Source organism: Vanessa atalanta, chromosome 24 (assembly GCF_905147765.1).
Source record: "Vanessa atalanta chromosome 24, ilVanAtal1.2, whole genome shotgun sequence".
Classification (NCBI taxonomy): Eukaryota; Metazoa; Arthropoda; class Insecta; order Lepidoptera; family Nymphalidae; genus Vanessa; species Vanessa atalanta.
Window position 1 is genome coordinate 4,376,772 of NC_061894.1, and position 23,459 is coordinate 4,400,230.

The 23,459-nt window shown below is 33.0% G+C and overlaps 1 protein-coding gene across 3 annotated transcripts in view; it reads right to left on the reverse strand.

Moving 5' to 3' along the window:
* LOC125073613 (focal adhesion kinase 1) overlaps positions 1-23,434 on the reverse strand; it is a 163,998-nt gene extending 140,564 nt beyond the window's left edge. For 2 of the 3 annotated variants that reach the window (XM_047684517.1, XM_047684514.1), the window contains exons 1-2: positions 23,327-23,434; positions 19,419-19,454 (exon numbers count right to left, since the gene is read on the reverse strand). The gene's annotated coding sequence lies outside the window, so the exon portion shown is untranslated. Of the gene's footprint in view, positions 1-11,886; positions 12,129-19,418; positions 19,455-23,326 lie in introns of those variants that run through there. The other variant, XM_047684513.1, reaches the window with a different exon arrangement.
* Between the last annotated feature and the right edge of the window lie 25 nt (positions 23,435-23,459).

Below are 23,459 nucleotides of genomic sequence, written 5' to 3' on the forward strand. Positions count from 1 at the left end.
GAGACTAGTTCTTCAGATCGTTCAAGCGGTGTTCGAGGAGTAACTCGATTCGAACCATCGACGAGTTCCCTTTAAATTCATTTCCTGAAACGACTGAGCCAAGGAGTTATAAATCGAAATCATATAATACATCGAATATATCGAACGATGAAAGTGAAAATAAATTATTTTACACTACCGAGAATTGCACTTCGGTGCATTAGAACAAGACAAGTGTATTTATTTTTTTCTTTAATTTAACTCTTTAGAGTACTTTTCAAATCGAACTTAAGTTTTTTTTTTTAGTATTTGGCGTAAAAGTATTTCTTCAGGTATATAAATAAACCGAAAGTAGTAAAATTCAGTTTTTGTCGTTCGTATAAATTGCAAAATGTATGATACGGCTACGTGGCTCTTGTGCCGTTTGCGTCACTCTAAGCGAGTTTGAGAAAGTATATTTTATTAAGCTCCTTTACTGAACGTCTGAATCTTTTCAATATTCTCTCAACTTTCTTGTTTCTTTTCTACGTCATCTGTTATTTATAACTCTCGGTAAACAAAAGAAGCACGACTTCGAAAGAAATCACGCGACTATGAGTGAATAATTTAGTAGTAACTGTCGCAAGAAGGTTGCATGCGAAATGTGCACGTATAAAATAAGTATTAGATTATTGTGAAATTTTCTACACGAAAACAATCAAGTTTATTCACATTCCCAAGAACAGAAGATAGTAATATCTACAAGTTATCTTGTCATATGCACTAAGACTGAAAAGTTCAGAAGTGAGCACATCACGACCGAGCTTAACTTGACCCAGTTGACCTATTGGGAAAAACTTGGCAGCTCTTGAGCAAGTTGGATAGCTAGATTAACCATTTACAGCTTAAGTAACCGTAAGTTTCACAATAACCTATAAAAACTTACTTTCAAAGAGGACCCATTCTTCAATCGTAACTATTGCGTAACGAATTAAGAAACTAACAATATTAGTAAAATTTGTAGGTACTAAGATAATCAAATGAAATTCAGGAGCCATGAGAGTTTTTATCGCTTTAATTGGTAATAATAATTCATCAACATACAAAACTAACAGCCTATAAATATCCACTGCTGGAAAAGGTCTCCTCTCCCTTTAAGGAGAAGGTTTGGAGCATATTCTACCACGCTGCGCGAATGCCGGTTGGTGGATACAGATGTGGCAGAATTTCGTTGAAATAGACACATACAAGATTTTTCACGATGTTTTTCTTCATCGCCGAGCACGAGATTAATTAAAACACATGAAAATTCAGTAATACTTGCCTGGGATTGAACCCGCAATCATTGCTAAGATGCACGCGTTCTAACCACTGGGCCATCTAGGCTCGATACATCGCAAGGAAACCTGCATGTATCGAATGAAATTAATCACCAACTTGCATTGAAGACGCGTGAGGAAATAATCCAACCTCATTTTATTCTAACCTGCATAAAACGAAAGAATGCTTTTTCGCAGCAGGGGCACATAATATGGTTTGCATTTTATAACAAGTAACATAAAAGTATTTTTTTATTTTGTTGTTTATTGCAATTTCCTTTTATAACATAATTGTTCATCAAAAACGTTCGAAAACTACAGTTCCAAATTCCCTCAACGACGATACGGATCGGGTAAACCACTTCAACGTGAGTACGTCACGATCCGGCCAATGTTGGCCCAGCTGACCTATTCGAAAAACTTGGCAACTCTCGATCAAGTTAGAAAGCCAGGACTCTTGCCAGGAACTGCTTACGTAACTGCACTAGTGCATTCTTTTAAATTATTTCGTTGGTATGAATACTAAGTACGAAAATTGTATAATTTATTGTTTTTATTTTATGTGACTAGGTTTTAATGAAGTAATTTAAGGAGAAGACATGTTTATCCATGCCTGAACAAAACTGAATTTATCAAATAAGATGACCCAGTAAGTAGAGTACGTGACTCGAAAACGAAAATTGTTTACACAAACCTGGGCAAAAATCACTGATTTTCCTGTGCTTAATTTGTGTTTATAATTCCTCATTACAGGAAGAAAATATCGAGTGGAAATTGTGCCTCAAATGACAATCAGCCATGTGCGTTTACCAACCTACTTAAAACAGCGTGATTAAATGAGTTCCTAGCCTTTCTATTCAAATAGAGAGAAGATTTTTTGTGTTGTGTTATTCACTTAAAGTTACTTCACTTTTTACATACATTTATATATTCCATAATGTGCTCAGAGCACACTTTTCTCTTAGAAATATCGTATGCTGTGCCAACTGACACGGCAGTAAAACTTGGCCACACCAATAAGTTAAGATATAAAGAATTATGTAACACCACGAATGTAATATATTATTTATGTAATACATCATGCAAATCATTTTTACTTGGTACCGACCACTTGATAGTAAGTGATCATCGTCCAGGGACATTGACGCCGTAAGTAATATTAACCATGCCTTACAATATCAATGCTGGAGCATTGATAGATATGATGTTATGTTCCTTGCCCCTATACTACACTGGCTCTAAGAATCGTTGTTACGGTAGAAACTGTGCTGTGCCACGTTTAAACCAACGAAACACGGTAAAATAATTTAACATTATTTATACATGGAAAATTACCTCAATAGAAAAGGGTACCTTAGCCCAGAAGTAGAACATTTACAGGCCTTAATATTCACACAGCTGCAATACGGAATGGTGGATACACATCTGACCGAATTTTATCCAGACGATGTTTTTCTTCATCTCTGAGCGTGAGGTGAATTATAAACACGATATAAGCGCATGAAAAATCAATAAGACTTGCCCGAAATTAAACCGGTTGGTGGGCAAAACCGAATAGATTCACGCGTTTTGCTATCTTGGCTTTACAAAAAAAAAAATTAAAAATAATTAAGTTGAAAACAAAGTGCTCTATAATATTACAAGTTATAATACCCAGACAGACGTCGCTAGCAAAGCACATTTAACTGAGAAAGTTACAGAACACGTCAAAAATTAAAGTTACCCAATTATAGAGGCACTGCAGAGGAGCCTTCTATTCTAATGAGAGAAATTAGTGCACTACGTTACATTGCAGTATATTAGCGTCAATGCTAAATTTAAACTAACATTAAACAAAAGTATGCTTAACAAACAATATTTCTGATTTTAGCAATCACTTTAGATTGAAAACTTTAGTGGAATCCAAATTTATCTCTCCGGTCATAAAATAAGGTATCGTGTAGATTCTATGTTAAGCATTTCAAATAACGCTTTGCAATAAACGTAGAAAATGCATTATGAAATTGCCATCCATAAACGACGGTTCACAAGTTATGGAATAGTAGCAATTGCAGTAGTAGGACATTATCTAAATGTCCCGCAGATTAGTAGCGAACAGTGCATAGAAGGTATAATTAAGTGTTCCAAATACTAATGATATTAAATAGCAAGTCGTTAAGTTAAGAATTGAATTGATTTAAATAAAAGGCACAGGAACATGAGATTCATGCTAGTCGTGTTAATGGTCTAAAAGAACTGGAAAACTGCGAAGCAAGTCTTGTTACGTGATGTTATTATAATATACTAAAAAGTTCTCCGAAACGCGCTGCGTCTTCTGGTTTTATATATATAAGTTCAGTAGCCTATCAGTAAAGTAATACAAGAAAAACGTCGAAATGTCATTTAAAAAAAATAAAACACTATAGAAACAAACACATATAGACTTGAAATGATGCACACAAAGCTACACATCTAGCTCTATAGCCACACGAGGTGAATAAACCTAAGTCGCGAGGGTCCACCTCTATCTCCTTGATTAATTCTGTCACAATATGTTCGCACAACTTTATTAATATGATAAAGTGAATCCGCCGGCTCAGTTGATCTTCCGCATGTTGCAGTCTCAACTAAATCTCCTTACAAGATTGCATAATGTTGTTCAAGGATTTTGTTTTCGCTAGAGTTCCACACGAAACCGATAAGATATTTGTATTTGAATTGCTTAGTAACCAAAATATTATTAAACGATCGTCTTTATATAGTCGTAAATTTATTAATGACTGCTGAATGTAAATTTTACTTTTTCTTATCTTAGATTTTATTAATCTTAGATTAAAATAGATTTTTAAAAGAATATCTTCTATGGCTTAGCCAAGTTATAATTCCACAAAAAATCTAAATGTATTCATAACTCTAATTTTCATACTATATCATATACATATACTTGGTATTACAGTTTAAGATAGGTACCACCTACCACCGGTATAACTAATACTTATTACCGTCAAATAGGAATACAAAATATTATTGTCTTCTTCGACACACATCTTAGCATCTTAGCTCCCAAAATCGGTGGTCAATATTTTGAACAGTGCAAATGTATATGAGTGGTGGTCATCTCTTACTGTTTAAAAGGTGGCCTAGCAATTTTATATGGAAAATAAATATAACTATCTACAAAAGACACATCTAATTTATTTTATAAAATCAAGATAGTATTTTATGTCTCACAACGTCCAAAATTCACTATTGCAAACTTTCTGAAATTATGCAACTATGTTACGATTATCCGAATATGATTTAGACCTTCAGTTTCCCAGCTCACTGCGCATAATACCTTAGCGATATGATCGAAAACTATAAGGCTCGGTGAATACAGGCAAGCTTCACGTGGGAATCGAAGGCGACACAATTGTAGGCAGATTGTATCGTTTAAGGCCCAGCCACCAGATTTACTGCTCACGATAAAACTGTTACTCAGCTCGTTAGCTTCGTTTCTGGACACTGTTTCTCTTATTGTAGCTCTAATGTTATTAGGAAATGTTATCGGTTAACTAATTAGAGTTAGACCACACGAATGTTAGGTACTACTGTAAAATATTTATGTTCATGACATTTTGAAATTTCGATACATCGAATATTGAAATTTTGATAAATCTAGGTCTTCAATTCAGGATAGTCCAGGTCCAGTAAAAAGTCTTGGAATAAAGAATTTAGAAGTGAGTATACTCCCAAGCCTTGGAATGCACAAAAAGCTGATAGACCTTCCTCCATATATTTTGGTTTGGTCGTATTGGACGACCTACATTAAAGAATAGATAATAGAGAGTACACCTGTGTTTGTACAGATAATTGTACAATAATGACGCGTGTAGCTGGCTCATCTCCCTTACAAATGGCCATCACGGTCAAGAGAACAACATCAAAATTAACATTAAGTAAATAAATCATTTAATTAAATATCGTACAAAATAAAAGTACTGGTTTGAAACTATCTTCTGATATAATCTGATCCGACGTCGTGTTGTACCGCTTCAGTCCAAAGGAATTATATCAAAACATTGTTTGAGAAGCGAATCATTTTAATGAGCTCAAGGGAACTCAGGATAATTAAATACCAAAAGAACGGCAAAAGGAGACGGTTAATTATTTTCGAGTGTTCTTTGTTTTCCATTACAAGTAAATACATCATAAATCACACAATAACAATAAAAATTAACCAATTTATTAATGGCACAAAAATGTATACTTTAATTGTTTATTTAAAAAAAAATAATATATTATGGGTACCACTACTTTGGTGATAAGACAACCCTGCAAATTTTCTCAAAATTAGTATCATAAGTTTTCTGGAATTTTCCACCATTTTGTGTGCGCAATAAAGATAACAAGTAAAATATTAAATCTACACAAAATAGTGCATAACTTAAACTAAACTGCGACTAAGTCAGCGAAGTTAACCTCAAGGTATTCAAATTTAAATTTAAGCAATTGTATCGTCTAACAGATAGAGCAACATTACCAAGTGTAAATTTCTGTAACGTTACAAATACGTACCAGTGTAAAAACGAACAAGCGTGTGCATTGTGATGCGTCAACCATTGATAAGACATTATAAAGTAAAACCAGAATAAGGACCAAATCTAAAAAGCGTTACCTATAATTTCCTATTCATTAAATATGGCAGATGAGTGTTCCAATTTGCCAACTCACAAGGCAAAAAATAAAGTGCACTGAATATCATCACCTTCATTCAATTGAATATGACGACGATGACAAAATGTAATAAATTATTGCAGCCATGCATTTATAAAACATATATACAATCGATTTCTATAATAATTAGAATACTACTAGTTATTCCAAATTTTTTAGTACGTCAACTTGTACGAATACTTAATTAATTTTTGCCCTCGTGTAAATAAGCAGAAAACCTCTACCATTGGCAAACGAAACGCTAAAGCCAGAGACATGAGTCTCAAGCGAATTATCTTAACAAGCTCAAGAGAATTTAGCAAGACATTAATTAACAAATCTCAAGTACGATTGGACAAGCGGAATCATTAATACCACTATTACAGGGATATTACAAAAAGCTGGACATACTAAAACTTTCCAGGATTTCTTTAAATTAATTTAAGTGATTTTACTGCTACTGTAAAACGTGATGGTGTGACGACCGTCCATTCAAAGAGTGGTTTTCAATAAGCGTAAAATCTTTCTCCATTTGTTAAGAGTTTCATTTAAAAATATTAAAGAATTTCTTCACAACTAGGACATTGACAGAAGAATTTAAAGATACCAAAATATTCTGTAATTTCTTTCAAATATTCGATAAAAAAAAATTGTTTGAAAACAAACAAATGTCATTGGCATTTTAATAACTCCCAATAATGGTTTTTTATACGTTAAGTATTTATATTTCTGAAAAAATCCTGTATATTCATTTGAATTTCAACCAAAACAACGGATATGGTTATCGATACCGCTTTAATCGAAACATTCGATTCGGCAGATAATTATCGAATACCAAAATCTGATTCTGGTTTGAAATAAGCGAGTTTGGCATCTGGTTGGGTAGGTATTTCGTTTTATGTAACAATTTGCATCATAAGGGGTATACGGCGCGTTCAATGGTATGCCGGTTGAAGCTTTGGGCTTCGTACCTTCGGCCATTTTTAGACAGGACGGGAGAGTGACCTCATCGAGCTGAATGCTTATTATCAGTAAGATTATAACACCCGATACACATTTACTCGCATATAAAATAATCCGATTCAATTAAAAAGTGCCTTTATCGCTTTAATTAAATAAATAAAAGTAAATAACAGCCACCCCTCATCCTCTTTTAAATGAATAAAGTGTTTATACCATGTATACTTTACACACAAATAAAAGACGCTCAAGAAACAACACACGTTGAATATAAAATTAGTTTCTATAAAAAAGTATGATTAATCTTTGAAAAAAACGCATCACTCAAGTCTATTTTTACACAATCATCTGCATGCGCCGGCGCAACTGTTTACGATAGCCCGCGCAGCTACTAGTCGATAACATCCCATCACTTCGGTCAATAACATTATGTTCACCGCAAGTTTATTCCTCTTTACATTTAGTATAATATTTAGAAAAAAAAAACTGCAAAGGATTGATTTTGTTGTAGTTGTTTCTACATATTGTTTTAATTGAATGCTAAAAGGGGAATACCCAACTATCAAATATATTAAAATAGATTTAGAAAATGTTAATGAATATTACTGGTAAAATATCCGAGATGGCCCAGTGGTTAGAACACGTGAAACTTAACCGAAGATAGGGTTCTAAATCGGACAAGTACCACTGAGTTTTCATATGATTACTTTGTTTCTTTTTTGCGCTCGACGGTAAAGGAAAATATCTTGATAAAAACCACAAAAAAATCGCCAAATGAGGATCCACCAACATATTCGAGCTACGTAATGGAATAATTTCCAAAACCTTCACACGAGGAAAGCTGCCTCTGGGCAGCATTGGAAAATTCAAAAGCTGTTACGTTACTTTTGCTTACACATAAAATAATACGCTCATTGAGACGTATTAACCCGTGAAATGCGCCATACTCGACTCCAGCGCGGTTTTATGACCGCGAGAGAAAGTGCCAGTAATTGATTTCGCATATGTAAGTAATTAGCATGCAAGATCAGGTGGGTTTATGTCGAAAGGCGTCAATTGAGTAACATTCTTGTGGTCTTATAAATTTTGTAACGGTGAAAGGTGGACTCACATTGTGGCAATGATTACTTTCCTAAAACATATCTACCGAGTGCACATTATGTAACGAAAAATATTTATATATGTATATAATGATAATAACATTGACGTCCTGATCGATTTGTGCCACGATGACAAATCTCAAGGGCGACCAGCCAACTAGGCAGTTACGAGTGCAGAGGCACACACAGGTGTATCAATTCCGTCATTCTCCTAATTAGCTGGGACGGTAAATCCATCACGACCAATAAAAGTTCAGGCGCAGAACCAACGGCTTTTATTTTTTTCCGAGGCACAGGAGTGTACACAATTCCAGCTTCCAGGCTCCTGGCTGTTAATGAGAATATTTTGATAGAAAAACCCAACAACTTTTTATCTTGGGATCTGTGGCCTTATATCTAACCACTAGACCCACGAGGCAATCTTGTATACTTTACTCAGAACCAATAAAATTACACTAAATTCAATACCTCGTAGCGACACATATTCAAAATTAAAATGTTTATTTTACATAGAAGCAATACACTTGCTTATTGATTATCCTAAACTACAATAAAATACAGGAGTCTAAAAGTAAACTAATCTATTCTATGGACGGAAGATGTATTGACTGAACTCAGACCGCTGATTGAACGGCGCCGTTTCGCAAAACAGTCGTGCTAAATTAAAAGGTAATAATACTACTTGACTGCGACATATACGTAAAGGTTTTCTTTTGTTTTACAATGTTGGTAAAAACTGTTGAAAATTGTACATAATAATTATTATATTTTAGTGATTTACCTCATTATGTGACAACCCTAATTTACACCGAGTCGATCTAATCATGAATGATTCATCGAAACAATTGCTAATAACATTCGCCTACTCCACTGCTCTGTATAAAAACTGGTTAAGTGCGAATAGTAGTACTCAGTGGTGGTATGCGTTACACGCATACATCTTGAATGATCGCAGTTTCAAACCCAGCCCCATTTAATTTTCATATGCTTAAATGTTTATACTATGTATTTACAATTCTTGTCGTTATAGTCAATGTCATATAACGCTTGAAGCTAAAGGGATAAGGCAAGGAAGAAGCAGATGAATGTCAAATATCGGTGTCGAAATTTCACGATCGCGTTCTGCGGTGAGTTTCGAGTTTGTTTGAGTTTGAATAGCTCTAATGGACGCCGCCTTCTTCAATCTCATGTCCTTTATCCAAAGGCTGTCTGTAAGAGATCACTTCCCTATATCTTAAGTATGTTATTTTGTAATTATTATTTAATAATAAAGCATATATACCTACATATTTACCTTTGCCAGTATGAACTCCAAATTCAAATTAGTGATATGTTGAAATAAAACATACAGTTATTAAGAAATAAGTACTTATGTGTATTAAGTATACTTAAATGTCTTGTTCTTTATGATTATCTAGATGTATAATAATTTAATTTGCAATCTTTCTGAACCTTTAAACATTGTAACGCTTACGTACGAAGGTCATCGCTCCCCAGCAGGGGTTAAGATAGCAAACAACATGCCATCAACTCATTAAAATTCAAATAGAAAGATGTATTATGTATAGAGTAATTTTTGTGCTCCGTTAAATATAGAAACAATATCAGTAGGTACAGTGTTTTGTATATTTATGTTTTTAGTCTGTGATGTTTTATAATCACTCAGGCAGCCAGATAGATACTTCAATAGAAGTGGTCACTTCAATGCTGACACACTTGATAATAGGGTAAAACAAGCAATAATAATTATAAACTAACAACTCTTAGCATTTCAAGCTAAAAACTAAACTGACCACAAAGTTATTTCAACATTTAACAGACTTCCTATTACACAGACTCTTTCAAATCCAATATTAATTAACAATGCAAAAAATCTGCACAGTAGAAACGAAAAACAATATTCTACGTGATTCTAGACTAACGATTGATCGAACAAGTTTAGCAAAAAAAATATTTTATCAAATGTAATGAATGAACAAAAACAATTAAACATTTAATATGACAACGTAATATTCCATTATTGTCTTAAAATTGACTTTACATACATCATAAAATAATACAATCGTTATATGACACGAATGCAACATAAAATCAAATTTAACAGCAAAGCGAAATCCATAAATTAAGTTCAATCGTTATATTGTCGTTGCAATTACATATGTTACTATATTTAGAACATCTGACCCACTATGACCGTGTAACAAAATTATAATACGGCTGCATGACACACGACTTTACAAGACGTGGGAATTTATGTTTTAATAATCTTTTCATTTAATTGGAACTCCATTGGTTATGTTATCTCGAACAGCCGATAAAACTTGGCACGTATTACGAAATCGTTTCGCAAAACATCGAGCTCGGAGTTATTTTTTTTTTGTATTGATAGGACTTCTCCACAACACCCTGTAGGTTTCGTACAAAGTATCCGTCGCTATGGTAACAAGCGAGGTCTTAAAATATCCATAATGACATTTCTGAATTCGAACATTAGATTGGAGATTAAGGCTGATGATAAACTGTTCTGCGAAAGCGTTCCCTATTCACGATACCTCTAGAATTGCGACCTTTTCGTGTGGGCGTGTATTGGTGTTTACGTTTTTGTGCGGTCTCAACAAGATAGGCCATTTGCTATATCAGATAAACAGCCCTAATACCCTCTTACAGATAGGCTTGCTTTTCTTGTAATATCAGGCATTGTTACTGATTTAGGGTGATTTGGGACACTCTTACAGTTGGGAATTAAATTTTATTTTATTTTTTTAGCAACTAATATATTTACGGTTAGTTTTGGGTCATTTTATCTCGAAAACTTTTAGTTTCTAAACATTACATATTATATTGTAATTTATCCACATATAACACATTAGCACTGCCAAATTATTTTCGACTAAAGATTTTATAAATACTTCTAGTCACTAACACCATTTGGTATAACACGCAGTGCCCAATGTAGTGCTTATAAAAACTCCTTCCATTTATCCTGTAAGTCTTTACAGGATAAAACGACTAAAATACAAAAAAAAGTGAACCATATTTTTTTGTAATACGAAATAGGAAAACGCAGCAATTCATGATTCCGGGACATCAAATACCACATTTAGGTCAATTAGATATTACTCGACATCATATTCAGACAAAACTCTAAATGGACGGAATTCTCCGAAGTGTCACGAACGAAGATCCTTCATCAGACAGGCAATTAATTAAGAGTATACTAAATAAGTGAGCCGGACCAATGGTGATACCAATCAATTCGACGATGAAATTCCGTATTAAGTCATAACAATAGATCTGGATAAACTGAAATTGAACGTAGATGACATTCAAATTAACTAGTTTGAATTTTACGTTAAGATTTAGTATTAATACATAGCGAAATTGTAATTGTAATTGTAATCAGAATTAGCAATAAAAAATAAAGAATTATTAATTAAGTTTCAGTCACTCATTTTTGGAGAGCACGCATAATTTTATATCAAATACCTTTCTCCGGTTTTTTCCAGTATGACATTTACATTAAAATGTCACTTCATAACTTGACAAGTTATTTGATTTAAATCCTTCAAGCACATTTAGATCTCAAAGGGTATTCATTGTAATGAACCTCGGCTTTTTGGCATTACTACGACGACATAATTTATACACGAACATCAATTCGAAGTTCATGTTTTAAAAGAAAAAATATATTTCCCCCTAATATTCCCATTAAAAACATACATATGTATTATAAATATGATCTAAAATAGAAAGCCAAAATAATCACTAATAAACTCGTAACATTTATTTGTTTTAGGCGTATTGCCTTATGGAATTGTGGGAACACAAACCGTTATTGCGTTTACATTTAATTTAGTATCACAAACAATACCTACACAAACCACACAGTAATTATTCTTGCCTTCACATCACATTACGGTAAACGCATCAAATTGTTCAATTTACAAAAAACACTGAGACACAATTAGTACTATCCTATATTCCGTAAAAAAATTCACACTCTCCGCGACAAACGTATTCGTAAACCTACCGCAACGCGACGCATGTTATCGAACAAAATGCTGGCGTTTCTCGACAGGGTTGCGGTGACGCGAGCGTAAAAGCCGGCGACCGGCGCGGCACTGCGGGTACCGGCCGGCCGCGTGGATCCCGATCGCACCGTACGTTATACGACATAACTCCAAGCAACGAAAATCTAACTGCTGCTCTAAAACCAACCGCCACAAGGTTCGTTTTCCTATGCACGTCACAGAGAACGCCAATCGATGCTCCTGAAACAGGACAACAGATCTTTCCGCCTCCGCTTCTGTCCGCACGACCAGGCTGATACGAATTTTCGCAAATGCTGCCGCTTTGCTTGTAAAACAAAAACGTAATTTTATAAACAAATTGCCATATAAAAGGCCACTCACTTCTCAAATTTCATTGGCTTCGACGAAAAATGAGAATTATTTTGCGGTTCGAAATAATAAACTCACGATGTTCATTACAAATAACATTTTTCTTAGCTTAGTGCTTAAACATAAATACTGCCGGTGTTATAAAGAACACCGTTATGGGACTTTTATTTTTAATGCTACTCCAGGAACCTACGAGATACTACGTAATAATAATGAAGTGATGATGGTATTCTAAAATACGTTATGGCCTATTATTAAAGAAAATGACTTCTTAATACGATTGCTAAAATTTGAATATCTTAATTTTCGTTTTAGAAATGATTTGCCAAAAACAGTATACACCCACCAAACACCCACTCCAAGAGCCTGTTCTTAGAAGACGATAATAATTGCATAAACCCTAACTGCAGCCGGTAATTAGCAAACAATTCGAGGACCATTCACTCGGCAGCCACTTGGCTAGCTAATTCGCCGTGAGATCGCAAAGCGCTTTAATGAACGTCATATCTCGCACAACCCACCTAAACTGAAACCCGTTTGAGATAAACCACCAATTTATGGTACTACTTAAATGCTTAAGTATTATGGCAAAAGTAATTTAGAAGGCTGATATTGAAATAAATATATAACTTTATTCCTAAGAAATAACACTCAAACGAACATAACTAAAAAACATTATCCAACAAAACTGATAAAAATGATAACGCTAAAATTGTCCGTTTAATTTGCAGCATCATAAAGAAACGTAATAATCTTAACAGCGCATGCGATTCAGACATAAAATAAGCAAATATCACGTCAAACGAACACTAAAATCCGAAGAAAACGAGATTGCATTCGCAAATATTGACAACTTGTTTCAAGACATCCAGCCGAGTATATTGGAATGGGGTGCGACCGACGCGTTCCATGACAGCAGCCAATTGGAACGTGGATCATATGACGACGAACATGAGACGGATTCAGTTACCGATACTGTATCAAAGCTACACCTTATATCTGATTTCTATTAACAAGTGCTACTCTGAACTCCATAACCGATGATATATAGACTCTGAATATCAGAAGTGAATAAATTATTGCATCAGTGATCATACGGATATGAGTAATTAATTAAATTTGATATAATTATCATTTTAGGATTATTTTAATATTCGATATTTATTAAGGTATTTATGTCTAATAAACAGCTACACAACGGTCGAGATGGCCCAGTGGTTACTCGTGAACACATGCAGTGTTCGTTGAAATTGTGTCAAATGTGTCTTCGCTTTGAAGCAGCCAGATGAAATAAGCTTCAAACAACTCTTCAATAGACGAGAAGGCATAGTTAGCCCGGCATTGGGACATGCACCAGCCGTTGATTTTAACTAAAGTTTTCCAATTCTTGGGCGTTTTTTACATGCTCTTCGATTATTTTATTAACCTGCGTATTATTTCTTCATAAAGACTTATCGTTATTTAATATTCATGAAATCTAATTAATTCTTCTATTCTACATCCAAAGTACAATGTTGGTAAAATTAGCTAGTTTCTGAATTTACAGTTCAAATATTTGAATAGTTTCATGTGTTTTATGCAAAGATCGTGCGCGAAACTTAACTTCGCTTTAATATTTACAAGCTATTCGCGATTAATTCAAGCAAAATTTAGAAATATTTCTAATTAACGCTTTATGTGTAATACATTGTCTGAATTTGAAATTGATTGAATGAATGAAATTACGATGGAGCTGGGATAGCACAATTAATTTGAACTGAAATTGAAGTTCACAAGTTCAGTTCGGAATGCATATATAGACTGTAACGACTTTTCAAGTACCTCATTCATATATTTAATTCGTTTCGCGCTCGGAGTCTTAGAAAATATGAATAAACCTGCGACATTTATTTTGGCTATCTGAAATTCTGCTGTCCGTCACGGTAGCAACAACGATCCCGTAGCGCCAACCAAACAGACGGAGAGTTCCACGTGAGAGAAACGCATAACGAGTTAAAAAAAAATCACCAAAACATTCCAACCTCCAGTGAAGCAACTTTAGAAATAAGTTGCAAATCTAACCCATAATAAGGGCAAAACCCTTTGCCAGAATCGTGAGCTCACTTACTAGATTACGAAGTGCAACTAACTAATGAACCAAAATTGTACCCTACCTATTCCTTTATCAATTATTCTGTAATATCTATAACACTATATCGTTTCGTTAAACAATTCTTAATTTTCGAGAAATTTTGCCGATTCTAGTTTGCACGCTGCTATTTATGTTCATTTCAAAATATAAGCAATACTAAGTACATCAAGAGTATTGTCACCAATGATATATTGATGACAAACACGAAACAGACTTTATTTTATTAATTACATATTAATAAAAAAAAATGTTTGTATACATTTGTGTACAATTACAAAACATCTTACAAAATTCAAAATAAAGTTACTACAGGCTCAGTAAGTCGATTCTACCGAGCTGACTGCTTCGTTGGTCTAGTGACTATATATAAGGCTGCAAATCTCGAGGTGCTAGGTTCAATCCCAGGTCGCATCGATAAAAGGTTATTCGGTTTTTCTGTCGAAATTTCAATAGCAGCCCGGACTGGTCGTGGCAGATTTGTAATCTCGTCTTTGTGAGATTGTTTTAAATGAATTAAACTTTTACTAAATAGATAGCGTTTATGCTAAACAAGTGTTTCCAACCTGAAATATAATAATGGTGTTTAGCTAAAGGAACAGTAATACGTTCCGCTTTACGCGTTCTGTTGCCGTGGGAATACGGAACTTGAATATAAATAAATACATTAATAGGCTTTATTGCTTTTGTATTAAGATTTAATTTACTTTAAAAATATTTTTGTTGCCAATAAAATAATGTAGTAAGTGGCTGAAGAATCAGTTACCCATTTACCAATTATGCGTATAACGCTAAAATATATAATTTTATTACAATATAAACTCAAAAAATAGTGTAAGCAATATATTATGTTTATTTATGATACCGTTATGTATGTAATTTTGCTTTAAACAAATAAACATATTTTTTTCCTTTTTACCAATCACTATAATAAATAATTTGTCAACTTGGCATCGGCTAGGTTAAAAATTACTAAATACTACGAATTGAAACAACATAGAAGTACTATAAGATTACTGTAAGAACTCCTTTTGAATTTCGACAACAGTTCTTAATGAAGCATAAGCAATTACACAATTTAGTGCACAAGTGTGTGCGTAAACAGAAATGCACTCTCTATTTCGTCTGATAGTTCGACGGACGTTCGGGACGGCAATCCGACTCGACTGGAGAGCAATCAGGCGCTGGACCAATGAGATTAAGAGCTTTCCGTGCCACGGCTTGCAACTCTGACAATTTCTCTAGACTACTGCGAATTTCTTAAAAGAAAATCTGAATACTGAATTTAATCGACACGGATTCACAACCCACTACTGGATCTGCAGCCACTGTAGTCAACTCATACGTACAATTTGTGATTGTGACATTTATGTTAGATATTTGCATTAGAAAATTTGTTCAGTTCTTAAAGGTTACTTGGTCAGAATGCTTTGTGTAAGCCCTAAGGTAAAGTGAGCCAGTGTAAACTATAAACACAAGCATGACATCTTGGTTTCCAGAGTTGATGGCGTATTTTTAACAATGCCGTTTCATAAATTTAAATCATTTGTAAAAAATACTTTGGTAAAGAAGGCATATTATTCGATACAAGATTATATAGATGATAAAAAAGCGTGGAACTAATACTTGTCGACTTCCAGACAGGACATATTACATACATATATAATTGTATTTAACTAACATGACTGTATTTTGGAATATTGAAACAGAGTAACTACTGATTTTCTTGTCGGTTCTTCTCGGTAGAATCCACATTCCGAACCGGTGGTAGCTTCACTTAATATAGTTTGTTAATTGACGATTCAAAAGTGCTCGTAAAAGCCTACTTGAATAAAGTATATTTTGATTTTGATTGCCTTTGTAAGTAATGATTAATTTTAAAGTGCCAATGTCTATGGGAGATAGTGACCATTTACTATCAGGTGAGTCTCAATATCATTCGTGTCTTCTCCATCCTACGCGACATTGGCGAAATAATCTGTACCCTGTGGCACAACTAAAAGCCATTTAACTAAGAATTAAATTGAATCAACTGTCAATCTGCTTACTTATATAAATAATTATAAACAGCTTGGAGATTATTAAGACCATTCCACAGTATTTGCAGTCAGTCTTTACACATATCATTAAGATTAAAAGGAATACATATTTAGGCTCTTCATTGAGCTTCAATATCACCATTTTCGAATAAGGTATTGAGAAAGAAGTAATAGTGTCATCACATCAATTCCACGGTCACCCGTTATATAAATTACACTTAATTACCTTCCACGATTAGTTAAAGTATCACAGTAATGTTGTTTTGTCTTTCACAGTGAGAAAAGACGGTAACGTGTGAACTGTTACAACCGTATGCATGTAGATTCTCGGTATCCCGTCTATGGCACTGGTAAGCGATAGTATCGTGTACATATCATTTATATGACAAGCTATATTAGTATACTATTTGTTTAAATCAATCGCTATGTTCTTTCGCGACATTTCAACTATCATCGTCACATATAATATAATAAGTCTATTTACACAAAACCATCTTATAACGAATTATAACACCTAACCTATGACTACCCCCTTTTGGTGAAAACCTTATAAAAATCCGTTTGGTAGTTTCCGAGTCTATTGCATTCGGACAGACAAACAAACAAAGCGTTTGTTTGTCTGATTTATAATATTGTGTAGTCGTATCTTAACCAAATTTAAAACAAATGGCGTGCCATAAATTAATGTTAGGGATTCCATGAAAAGGTAATTTTTATCTTTAATATCCAACAGCTAGGCAAACGCCTCTTTCTCTTGGATCGAACTAACAATATTTGGTAAAGTTTCACTTGTTCTTTCCACAGGGCGATCTCAGTTCTCTATTAATGATGATGAATGAATGATAATGATGAACAAGTGTAACTACAGTCACAAGGGACATAGCATCTCAGTTCCCTAGCCTGAATGTTTAAAATTTCTTACAAACATAAAAAAAATGGTCATCGTTCGAGAACGTCGATAATTGTCCTCCGATGCTCATAACGTGTAGTGCAAATCTTAACGTGTAGTGTTTAGGATTACGAACGGAAATCAAGGAAGCAATTCAAGAAGTTAAACGATTATCAAGTTTAAGCAATTATTTATTATCTGTATATTTAAACAGACAAGTGGTATGCCGTGTATGCAAAGGTTACAAGTTACAACAACTTTCCGTTAGGGCTACTAGGTGTTTTTGACCCAGAAATCCAACACTATATTAACTGGTTCTCTGCATATCTTTCCATACTTAGAATAACAGGCATTGGAGGTTAGTTACAGGCGATTCTATCGGTTGAGCATGCTCTAAGTTCGGAGATATAACTAAATAATGACTTCGAGGATTTCCTTTCGTCCTGTTTTATTTTTATGGAACATCGTAAGAAATAGAGTACTTACGTTAACTGGAATCTCAATAGGTTTTATATTTATTATAATACTTTCTTATTCATAAAAATTTCTAACTTATTAATGGATGGAATAATATTCTATTGTTTCTTAAAGCAGAATGCAAAACTCTACGCTGGCGTAGCGTAATAAAACAAAAAAGTTATCTATACTAATTTTATAAATGCAAAAGCTACTCCGTCTGTACGTCTGTCTGTTGATCTTTCGACTCCAAACCACTGAACCGAATTTGATGAAATTCGGTATGAAGCAAACCTGTACCATAAGGAGACGAAGGCTCTTTTATTCTTAACACCTGACGACCAACCCCTAAACCGCGAGCGAATCCGCCGGCAATAACTAGTATATATATATTTTAAGATATAATCTGAAAGCAGCCTCCAGCACGATCAACGTAATCTAAAATCGTGCTAGCCTGATTGAGTAACGAACAACCAGTACCTACACAGTTAAACATATACTGAAAAGTAATTCATTCATCTATAAATTGCACTACATAAGTTTAAATACATAAATAATTTGAATACTGAATGAATACTGTTCTCCAACGTAGAACCGAACCTATGCACTAAACACCTAGAAATGAAACGACAAACCTGTAAAATAAATAATTCAAAAGCACCTTATTGCTTGTAATGCACCTTATAACGTGGAATCGATATCTCGAATTGATATTGAGATTATTTTTTCAAAGCTTAATCTTATATATAAAAAAACTAGGGAAGTGCGAATCGGGCTCGCGCAATGAGGATTCCGTACAACAGATAGACACTGATGTAATTGATACATTTACGATTTTCGGTTTATTTCCTATACTTGCGCTACAAGATGTTGCTTCTTGCCTTTCTTTAAATATTATGATTTCGAGTAATTTCATGGGAAGTATCCCATAGTTTTTGACTACTTTGCGAAAATATGCGAAATGCGACATAAGCGGCCATATCTTTTGATTGTGTAAACTTAGAGGTTTGCTTATTTGAAAGCTCCAAGGACCACAGACATCAGTATTTAGTATTATATACAACTTTATATACGCGTTGCTGAGAAAAGGGGTATTGATGGACTGACAGTTGGACAACGAAGTGATCTTATAAGGGATTTTTTTCCTTTAGAAGTACAGAACCCTAAAAAAAGATACTATCAAAATCAGCATTTGTTTGATAAGAAAGCTGACACACATATTTTTTATTTTTTTATTTTTATTGGAGGAGGTTTTGTTCTATCTCCTTTCTTATAAATCCCCACTAGATGGCATTCCAGTTCATGAACTTCTATATCGTTAACAGATTTCCATAATCATATCAATTGTAGGCACATATCGTCAATTTTACTATCTTAACTTTAAACCTCATTTCCCAAAAGCACAAGCAAAACACAGACAGGAAATATCCAGGATTTACTATTTACATAATAATTACATACGCTCGTCAAAGTCACTTATAAAAATATTACTTACCAATCACGGGTTGCGGTGTTGGGTTAATGATTATATCTGAAACAACGAGAAACCAAAAAATAATATATTCGTTATTTTTACCTATAAAAAATGCCTTAAGGTGCATAGATATCGTAAGTCACCAACTCCATCTCTCCTTATAGACTCTAATGTTAATGTTAAAATGTTATGTCCCTTGTACCTGTATTAACACTGGGTCACTCAGGTTCCATCAAACCAAAAATTAGTAACATATTTCCCGCTTTAGTGACATAATAACTGACCATTGAGTTGTACCCGACCTATTACAACCTCCAACTGTATTTTATCATAACTTTCATAAGCCTCCTTAGCGATACACTACAATTTTTTTTTATTATTTAATTTACAGCATCCACGGGCTCACAGTTGCCCGTGCCTTTTTTTACATTTTATTTTTATAAATTTTGGCGTTATTATATATTTTTACTGAACATCAGCAGATCTTCGCCGGACTTCGAGCTTGTCGACTTCTTGGAAGACGTGGCCCACACTGACATTTTTTTTTTCAAGTCAAGCGATACACTACTGAATTAATCGTATATATTTAAGTTTAAAGAAAATGAAATAGAATTTAATGAAAATTGTATTTATTCTTCATAAAAAAAAACAGGCAGAAAATTTACGTTGAATAAAACCTATCATCATTAAAAAATTAAAACTTCGCAAGCCTTTAAGACTTTACTTCGGTTATAATATATACCTACCGAATACCCTTGCATTAAAATAATATCTACTATGACATTAAAACTTTAACTAGTTAGGGAAAGTGTCAGAACTTCAAGACGCCACTTCGCTGCTTGTTTCGTTTCAGACATATTTTATTCAAAGTGACAAGTAACTATTATATATATTAAATCAAAAATGGAATGTAATATAATTTAAATAAATTATACGGCTAGCGATATATAAACGTTGCCATTAAGTACTTTTTGATAACTGTAGGAGGACACAAAGTCCTATAACTTCATAGAAAACCTTGGCTGCTATCCCCTATTTAATAGTTCTAGAGAACCGACCATTATTACGAAACCTGCCAGTGTTCCTGGCATCGCCATTTTTAACCAAATATATTTTCGTTCCAGCATCGTAGATTGCCTCGAGCCGATATGGCCCTTAGGACCACTGCCATAGGCCGATAGATTATATGTACTTTAAAATCAGGTTATCGGAAAATTATTGTCTGATGAACCACTATCTATTAAATAAAAAAAAAAACATTTTTTCCACAAGTTTATTATAACCGCAAATATTTCTGCTTTAAACCCGCATACACCGTAAAACATTTCAGAACAAAATGGCGGCAACAATGGTGGATCGGCGGAAGTTTCACGCGAACGACAGTGGCGCCGTTTCCTGTGTTTAGAAAATGAGATACCCATTCGTAAACTGGGTTGTTTAGAGTATAATACAAGATATATACAAACATATATTTATATACGCGACGCCTTTGTTTAGGAAGTTTTAGTTTCTAGGAGTTCCCGGAAGGTTAGGTAATATAAATCTAAACAGATAAGATATCATGAGACACGAGGCAGGTCACATCTTCCTTACTTTTATAGCTTTCTTTTTGCGAACTGGACATAGATTACTTTATATACAGAGAAAACAGGAAGAAGATTGATCGGTTACAGGCTCAATTAAATTTTGAAGGCATAACAGTAACGATTTTATTACCGTTATTTCAATTTTATTACCAAAAATTACCTATTGTCATATTTAACTTCATTCGACAAATATTTTAATGCTATCTCGAAATTAGTTACGTATATTAAAATGAATTTTCTATAAATATCGTTATATGTTTCGTATTACACGTTTTTATGTATTTTATTTCATAAATAATAAACACTTAACACGAGAGAAATAAATTAAACAACTATATATTATACAACTACATAATAAAACAATTGAAAGCGAAATTGAACCACATTTGCAATAAAAAAAATTAAATGAGACTTTTTTAGACATTTCTGGGTCGATTAAAATTTCAAATAATTTTATAAGTTTCTGAAAAGTGTGTCTGTGTGATATTTTTTTTCTTATTAGATTTCTAACTTGATAGTAAAAAATATTAATCTGTTATCGTTTCATTATAAATCTAAAATAAATTGTCAAAATTGAGTCATTTAAATTATGAGTGTGCTTTTAAAAATACTATAAATAATTTTAATTTTTTCATAGTAATTTTGTGTACTTATCAATAATACATTTTTTTATTATTAATTTAATCAGCATAAAAGGTCTCAAGAAGTTCAAGAATTTAATTATTAGACTTCTTATTCCTAAATTATTATTACTTCTGCATAAATACAAGTTTATTTAAATTTACGTACTGGATAAATATATTCGAAACTGTTTAGACATTGCTAATTTATACATATGTTTTAATATTATATCGTTTTTAATACATAAATTTAATAATTTTATTGCCACTGATATGTAAAATATTTATTTAAGAACTCTAAAGAGAAACCGTTAAATGTCTTTGAATACCATCTTAGAAAACTTTTAATTTGCTATTATAATTAATACAATATTCTAAAATTTCAACAAAATGCTGACAAAAATGTAACTGAAGACAAGAATAAATTATTATAGTGTCAATGAGAAGTGTAGTGTGATAATTGAACATTATTGCCACTATAATTGATCTAGCCTTGAATTATTTCTGTACTTTGCTTTTTTGTTTATTTTATCCTCATTTGTAACAGGCAAAAAAGACACTTGACCATACATCCTAACTATAAATAAGTCTTACAATCTTTTCATAATCTATCATATCTATATCATTTATAGGTTTTTTTTATAATCAAACAGTCTAAGATAGTATCTTATAAAGGTAAAACATAGTCTGTCATGTCAGATATAACATTTTCTGGTATTATCCTTATAATTTCTCAACATTTTTTTATATAATTTGAATATATACCTGTTATATATATACTATATATTTAAATATATTGGAAGTTAAAGTTTTTCTTTATTAGGTTTTCTTAGAATTATTTAATTTAGGGTATTCTATCCTATGCATAAGGTAAAGCAGAAATTAACTAGAATTTGAAGCAGAAATAACTTAACAATTTTGGGGAAGTCTTTTTCAATGTATTGCTCAACTACATGAGGCAGACATTCTACTTCCTTAGAATAATATTTAGCATAGTAATCTAGGGACTAAGCGAAACAATGTGTTATATTAATTCCTTTATTAATAACAAAAAAAATGTACACCTTACTAATCGCCTTACATTTTCATTTGTAAGTAATATCTGGGTGTCTAAAGCTTTGCGATATATAGTGAACCATATTTTAACATAAAATAAGTATAATTTAGGATCAATTTATACTTAAACAAACAGTTACATCAGGTGAATTTAAGTGACCATTTTACACATTAGAAACGATTAATTATATTTTTATACTACTATGATAGAACTTTGGTGTTGATTTTATATATGTATATATAACAAATTGAAAAGACAAACAATTCATTACTTATGTAAGTATCTACCTACTTTTTTTTCTATTTCTATACTATTATTTTGACAGCTTAGTGATAATTTCGACGATAATAGATATAGGAAGAAACAAAGACTTTGTAATCATATTTTATCGCAATTTTTTATACAGCTTACACTAAATAAATTCTAGTGCGTCACCATAGTCGTAAGCCGGCCACAAAATTTTACGTTTACTAAATTCATTATACGTATTTTAACACGAATTGCACATTATTAAAATAAAGATACACTAACAACATCATATATGGCCCGAAATTATGATATTTTATTCAAATAATTGTAACAACATGATATTCAAAGGGTTGATGATTACAACAAGTGTTTCGGACATTTTCATAAAATTTTAGACACACCATGAAAATTACTTACCGGAAACGAAGTTATATTCACAATATATTTTTATATAAAGGTATTTAAAATAACACTTTCAAATTGTACGATAATAACAACAAACATATAGTAGAAACTATTGACACGATTGACACCCAAAGGACATAGACGA